Source organism: Neomonachus schauinslandi, chromosome Y, assembly GCF_002201575.2.
Source record: "Neomonachus schauinslandi chromosome Y, ASM220157v2, whole genome shotgun sequence".
Taxonomy (NCBI): domain Eukaryota; kingdom Metazoa; phylum Chordata; class Mammalia; order Carnivora; family Phocidae; genus Neomonachus; species Neomonachus schauinslandi.
In genome coordinates, this window is record NC_058420.1 from 1,967,054 (window position 1) to 1,975,312 (window position 8,259).

At 38.8% G+C, this 8,259-nt stretch overlaps 1 non-coding gene across 1 annotated transcript; it reads right to left on the reverse strand.

The window, feature by feature from the left end:
- Positions 1-3,129: 3,129 nt before the first annotated feature.
- On the reverse strand, positions 3,130-3,271 carry LOC123323613. Its single transcript, XR_006539494.1, has one exon. It is a non-coding gene; the product is annotated as a U4 spliceosomal RNA (small nuclear RNA).
- Between the last annotated feature and the right edge of the window lie 4,988 nt (positions 3,272-8,259).

Sequence of the window (8,259 nt, forward strand, 5' to 3'; positions counted from 1 at the left end):
TTGTAACCAGAAGAGCTTAAAGCCTGGAGTTTTAAGGTCAGCAGGCTTGACTGACATAGAGCCCATAGAGCACTGTCTAGCTCCTGGGGAGAACACAGGCAAACAACCAGGTGCAGACAGCCTGGACACAATGATCAGAAACAATGTCTGGAGACACAGTGGGGGATTATTTGCTCTTCTTAGAGTGCATCCCTGATATGCAGTGTTCATGGAGATGCTTCCTTGGGGGAAAAAGGGACATTTCACTCTCCCACCAGCAGCAGAAATACCGATCTAACTGCCAAAAGCAAGGCACTGATGACATCGCCTGCCTTACTTGCAAATACCAGGCCCAAACCCCTGCACTCTTTTGGGACTGCCTTTCTCAGTCAAACTTGTTCAGTCCCAGTAGAGAAAGCCCCACTCTTAGAGGGCTAGAACAAACCCCTGCCCACATCCTGTCTCCTGGCCATAGATTTCTGCAGGGGTTTAGTTCTGGGGAGTTGGTGTCATTTCACAGGCAAACCAGAGCCCACCAACCTAAAACTCAACATATTCAGGCCAGACACCAAACACAACCCACTGCAGGCAAGGAGAGCCTTTGCAGATGACTGACCTGAAGCATGGAACAGCCATAACAGAACAGCAGAGTACCTGCAACACACACCTGAGACTCCCTGAAGCACCAGGCCCTAGGCATTACATGACCTCTTCTTCATAAAGCCATTACTCTCAGGAGCAGGAAACATAATGGGCTTTTCTAATACAGAGAGAAGGCAGACAGACAAAATGCAAAGATAGAGGAATCAATTTTATTCCAAATAAAATAACAAGAAATGGTCATGATCAGGACATCTAAGTGAAACAGATGTAAGTAACATGCATGATCGAAGATTTAAAGCAGCAGCCAGGGTACTAACTGGGCTTGAGAAAATACTAGAAGGCATCAGGGAGACCCTTACTACAGAGATAATATAGTTAAAAAACATTCTGAGATGAAGATATGGGAAACAGACTGGATGCAATGAACAGTGGGCCAGAAGCCTACCCAAATAAATAAAATCACACATGAGTGTACTGAGGTTCTAATTAGTGATCTAGAAGACAAAATAATGGAAAATAATAAAGCTAAACAAAAGAGAGAAGGAAAAATCATGGAACACGAGAATGGACTTAGGGAAATAAATGGACAAAATGCTTCAGTCAAAAGACATAGGGTGTCAGAATGGATAAAGAAACAAGAGCCATCTCTATGCTGCCTAGAAGACACTCATTATATACCTAAGGACACTAGCAGTTTGAAAGTAAGGGGATGGAGAACAATTTGTCATGCAAATGGATGTCAAAAGAAAGCCAGAATACCAATACCATCAGCAGACAAACTAGACTTTAAAAGAAAGACTGTAACAAGAGATGAAGACAGAAACTATGTCATAATGAAGGGGCCTATCCAACAAGAAGATCTAAAACATGTTATGCCCCTACTGTGGAAGCACCCAAGTACATAAAACAGTTAATAACAAACATAAAGAAACATAAAAGAAATAATAGGGGAATTTAACACCCTTCTCAAAGCAATGGGAAGATCACTGAAGCAGAAAATCCACAAGGAAACAAGGGCTTTGAACGACACATTGGATCAGAGGGACTTAACAAATATATTCAGAGCAGCAACCCTCAAGCAGCAGAGCCCACATTCTTCTCAAGTGAACTTGGAACATTCTCCAGAATTGATCACATATGGGGTCAAAAATCAGGTCTTGACTGGCACAACAAGATGGAGATCATACTATGTTTGTTTTCAGACCACAGTGCTATGAAACTTAGTCAACCACAAGAAAAAAAATATTTGAAACTTCACAGATACAAGGAAGTTAATGAACATCCTAGTAAAGAATGAATGGGTCAACCAGGAGACCAAAGAAGAAATTTTAAAAATACATGGACACAAATGAAAATAGAAACATGACGTCCCCAAAACTTTGGGATGCAGCAAGTGAAGTCCTACGAGGGAAGTATATAGTGATACAGGCCTTCCTCAACAAGCAGGAAAAGTCTCAAATACACAACCTAACTTTACACCTGAAAGGAAGTCTAAATCCAGCAGGACAAGAGAAATAATAAAGATTAGGGCAGAAATAAGTGATAAAGAAACAACAAGAAAAACAAGCAACACAAGAGTAGAACAGATCAATGAAACCAGGAGCTGGTTCTTTGGAAAAAATTAATAAGATAAAACCCCTAGCAAGATTTACCAAAAATGAAAGAGAAAGAACCCAGACAAATAAAATCACAAATGAGAGGGAACAAATAACAACCAACTCACAGATGTACAGACAAGTATAAGAGAACATTGTGAAGAACTCTGTGGCAACAAATTGGAAACCTAGATGAAACTGATAAATTCCTAGAAACATGTAAACCACCAAAATTGAAACAGTAAGAAATATAAAACTTGAAGAAACCAAAAAGGCTATCTATGAAAAATCCACAGTGAACATTATATTTGATGCAGAAAAACGGAGAGCATGCTCCCTTTGGTCAGGATCAATATGAGGATGTCAACTCTCACCACATTATTCAACATAGTACTGGATGTCCTAGTCACAGCAATCAGAAAGCAAAAACAAATAAAAGGCATCCAAATCAGCAAGGAAGAACTCAAACTTTCACTATTTGCAGATGACATGATTCTATATAGAGAAAACCCTAAAGACTCAACCAAATAACCATCAGAACTGATAAAGGAATTCAGTAAGATTGCAGAATAAAAAATCAATGTGCAGAGATCTGTTTCACCCCTATACACTGACAATGAAGCAGCTGCAAGTGAAATTAAGAAACAATCCCATTTACAAAGCCCCCCAAACCAATAAGATACCTAGAAATGAACATAATCAGAGTTGAAAGACCTGTACTCTGAAAATTATAAAACACTGATGAAAGAAATTGCAGTTAACACAAAGAAGTGGAAAGGCATCCCATACTCATCTACCATATAACAAATATTGTCAAAATATCCATATTACCCAAAGCAATCTGTGCATGTAATGCCATCCGTTTCGATATATAAACAGCATTTTTCACTGAATTTGAACAAATGATCCTATAATTCATATGGGAACACAAGGACCTCAAGGGTCAAAGAAACTTGAAAACAAAACAAAAAACAAAACAAAAGCACAACAAAGTTGGATGCATCATAATTCTGGACTTCAGCTTTTATTTCAATTAGCAATAATCGCACCTCGGATAAACCTCATTGGCTACGATACTGCCACTGCGCAAAGCTGGACTTCAGCCTTTATTAAGTGCAGGAGTAATCATACCAGTATGTACTGGCACCAAAATAGACATATCGATAACTGGAACAGAATAGAAATCACAGAAATAAATCCACAATTATCTATGATTAATTAATCTTTGAGAAAGGTAAAAATGATACCCAGCAGGAAAAAGACAGCCACTTTAATAAATGATGTTGAAAATTCACACAAATGAATGAAAATGGACCACCTTCTTTCACCACACACAAAATAAACACAAAACTGATTATACATGCAAATATGAGACCTGAAACCTTAAAAATCCTAGAAGAGAGAACAGGCGGTAATGTCTCTGGCTTCAGCCAAAGCGATATTTTTTTTTTCCCTAAATATGCCTCCTGAGGCAAGGGTAAAAAAGCAAAAATAAACTACTGGGACTTCATCAAGATAAAAAGATTCTGCACAGAGAAGGAAATAATTGGTAGAACTAAAAAGCAATCTAAAGAATGGGAGAAAATATTTGCCAATGACATATCCGATAAAGGGTTAGTATCCAGTATCTATAAAGAACTTATCAAACTCAACATTCCCAAACCAAATAACACAGTTTAAAAATGGGCAAAAAATGATAAGACATTTTTCCAAGAAGACACACAAATGGCCAACAGACACATTAAAGATGCTCAACATCACTCATAATCAGGGAAATGGAAATCAAAATTACAATGAGATATCACCTCACACCTGTCAGAATGGCCAAAATTAACAACACAAGAAACAGGAGGTGTTGGCAAGGATGGGTAGCAAGGGGACCCCTCTTGCCCTGTTGATGGGAATGCAAACAGTTAGAGCCACTTTGGAAAACAGTATGGAGATTCTTCAAAATGTTAAAAACAGAACTTATATGAGTGGATAAAGAAGATGTGGTCCACATATACAATGGAATATGACTCAGCCATCAGAAAGGATGAATACCCAACTTTTACATCAACATGGATGGAACTGGAGATTACATTAAGTGAAATAAGTCAAGCAGAGAACGTCAATTATCATATGGTTTCACTTATTTTTGGAACATAAGGAATAGCATGGAGGACATTAGGAGAAGGAAGACTACACAACCAAATGGTGAACAGGTGTATGAAAGAGGCTCAAAATCACTATCATCAGGAAAATGCAAATCAAAATCACATGAGAAAAATCACATCATACCTGATAGAATGGCTATTAACAAAAAATAAGAGATAAAAGTAATAAGAGCCCTGTGGAGAAAAGAAAACTTGAATAGTGGTGGGAATATAAACTCGTTCGGTCATAGTGGAAAACAGTATGGATGTTCTTCAAAAAATTAAAAATACAGCAGCCCTATGACAAAACAATGCCACTGTGGGTATATATATACGAAGCAAATAAAAACAGGGTATCAAAGAGATATTTCCCATGTTCCAGTCAGTGTTATTTACACTAGCCAAGACATGGAAACAATCTAAGTATCTCTCAATAGGCGACTGACTGGATAAAGAAGATTGCATATAGGTATGCAATAGAGTATTATTCAGCCATAATAAAAAAGAAAATAGTCTTATTTACTAAAATGTAACTAAAATGAGGATATTAAGTGTAATATGATAGAGAAAAATACTGTATGATATCACTTATATGTGGAATCTAGAGAAACTGAACTTATACAAGTAACGGTAGCATAACAGTTACCAAAGGCTGAGAGGTGGTGAAAATGGGACGATTTTGATCAGAGGGCACAAACTTCCAGTTACACGATCAACAACTTATGGGGATCTAATGCAAAGCCTAGTGATTATAATGAACACTGAATTTTGTATTTGAAAATTGTCAAGAAAATAGATCTTAAATGTTTTCACCACAGCTAAGTAATTGGTCATTATATGACAAGATGGAGCTCTTAGCTAATGCTGTGTTGGTAAAATTTCTGTAATATATGTGTATCAAACAAACACGTTGTACAACTTAAACTTACACAATTATTATGTGAATTATATCTCCCAAAAAATCAGGAAAAGAGTTATTTGTGACATTAAAAAAAGGAAAATTGAAGACAAATTAAGGGTAAGAAAATAGAAACAGTAACCATAAACATCTTACCCAAGAAAAGACAAGAAAGAGATAGTTTTACTGTTGAATTTTACCAAACATTTAAAGAAGAATGAATGTGAATCCTACTCAAAGGCTTCCAAAAAATTGAAAAGGAAGGAACACTCCCAAACTCACTTATAAACAGCATTACTGGGATTACAGAAGGATATTACCAAAAAAGTTCATATATTGTTAGCCCTGTCGAATTTGGATGTAATAATTCTCAAAAATGCTAGATAATAGGCTTCAGCAGCACACTGAAAGTTTCATTTCTTCTGCTTGGCTTAGATTTTATTTGTTGTTCTATCTCCAGTTTTTAAAGGTGTATTAGGGATTTTTCTATGTTTTTGAGTGAGGCTTGGATGGCTATGTATTTCCACCTTAGAACCAACTTAGGTTGGTTTTGGACTGATGAGTTTTCCTTCTCATTGCTTTCCATGAATTGTTTAAGTTCTTCTTTACTTTCCTGGTTGACCTGAGCCTTCTTAAGCAGGATGGCCATTAGCTTCCAAGTGTTTGAATTCCTTCCAAATTTTTTCTTGTGCTTCAGTTCCAATTTCAAAGCACTGAGGTGTGAGAATATGCAGGGGATAATCTCAATCTTTTGGTAATGGTTGAGACCTGATTTGTGTTGTTCAGAATGCAAGTTGGTACAGCCACTTTGGAAAACATTATGGAGGTTCCTCAGAAAGATAAAAATAGAGCTACCCTATGATCCAGGAACTGCACTACTGAGTATTTACCCCTAAAATAGAGATGTAGTGAAAATAAGGGGCACATGCACCTCAATGTTCATAGCAGCAATATCCACAATAGCCAAACTGGAAGGAGCCAAGATGTCGTTCAACAGATGAGTGGATAAAGAAGATGCGGCCCAGATATACAATAGAATAATTACTCAGCCATTGCAAAGAATGAATACCCACCATTTGTATTGACATGATGGAACTGGACGGATTATGCTAAGTGAAATAAGTCAGGCAGCAAAAGACAATTATTCTATGGTTTCAATTATCTGTGGAACATAAGGAATAGCATGGAGGATAGTAGGAGAACGAAGGGAAAAATGAAGGTGGGGAACCAGAGGGGGAGATGAACCATGAGAGACTATGGACTCTGTGAAACAATCTGAGCATTTCAGAGGGGAGGGCAGAGGGGATGGGTTAGCCTGCTGATGGTTCTTAAGGAGGACATAAATTGCGTGAAACACTGGGTGTTATATGCAAACAATAAATCATGGAACAGTACATAAAATTCTAATGATGAACTGTATGGTGACTAACAAAATTTAATTATTAAAAAGTTTTATAATTCATGATAAATTGAGTTAATCTCTAGGATGTAGGCTCAATATATGCAAAATGAAAGATAAAATCATATCATCGTCAAACATTAAAACAATACAGAAATAGGGGCGGAACAAGATGGCGGAGGAGTAGGAGACCTGGATGTCGTCTGATCTCAGGAATTTGTTGGATAGGGATCAAACCATTCTGAACCCCTACAACTGCAACAGGAGATTGAATAAAAGAATAGTAACAACTCTCTGAACAGAAAAGCGACCACATTCTGGAAGGTAGGACGTGTGGAGTAGTGAATCTGAGGCGATATTAGGGAGGATAGATGGCAGGGAGGGGCCTTCGTTGGGCACGTCTGACAAGTGATAGAGCCACAGAGCACAAAATCAGAATTTTAGAAGTCGGCTCTGCTGATGGACATCACTCCAGTGGCTAAGCGGGGGGTGGAAACCTCGCGGGACAGTGTGGTCTCACAACGCTCGGGGTTACAGAAAGACTGGGGGTGCCTGAGTGTGGCAGAGCTCCCAGGTATCAGAACAGGGGTGCCGGCTGCAGAGACAGAGCCGAGGAGCGGGCTCTCAGCTCAGGGTTGCCATAAAGCATGATCCCGTGCGCAGTCGGGCCACTGCTCCTCCAGCAGGGACCCAACAAGCAGCAGATCCAGGGAGACTCACCTTCCTTCCCCGGGAGAAGGGGCCCATGAGCGCACCACGGGGATCTGCTGTGTTTGGAGACTCCACACGGGGTGGGGTGCCGGAGATAGAAATGCTCGGTCACAAGCTACGGAACACAGGGTGTGGCCGGAGGCTGGGGAGATGGGAGTGACTGACAGCTTTTCTCTGGGGGCTCACAGAGGATCGGGCCCCCGAGTTCTCAGCTCCTCTGGGGCGGAGATTGGGAGGCTGCCATTTTCACTCTCGGCCAGCAAAGCTGTACGGAAAGCTTGCAGGGAACAAACGCTCCTGAGAGCAAACCTGAGCAGATTACTTAGCCTGGACCGGGCAAGGGTGGGGCAATTCCACCTCTGGCAAAGACATTTAGGAACCATGCCAACAGGCCCCTCCCCAGAAGAGCAGCGAGAACAGCCAGCCAAGACAAAGTTTATCCATCAATGAGAATGGCAGAACACCAGCGCTAGGGGAATACTACACATAGAATCCATGGCTTTTTACCATGATTCTTTTGTCTTTCAAAGTTAATTTTTTTAACTGTCTTTTTTTTTAATTTTTCTTTTCCCCTTTTTCAACCAACATCTTATCAATCCCTTTAAAAAAAAAAAAAACATTTTTATTTTTCATTTTTAGAGTCATATTCTATCCCTTCATAGTAGTTACCTGTATTTTTGGCATATATATATATAAGTTTTTCTCTATTTAAAATTTTGAGATAGTTTCTTCTAACAGATCAAAACATACCCTAAATCTCTAGTGTATGGTATTTTTCTACTCCCCTGCTGGATCACATTATCTCCAATTTTTTTTTCTTTTTTTTAAATCCTCTTCTTTCTTTTTTCAAACAACTCCTTGTCAATTCCTTTTATAAATTTTTTATAACTTTCATCTTTACATTCATATTCTATCCCTTCATCATATCAACCCTTACTA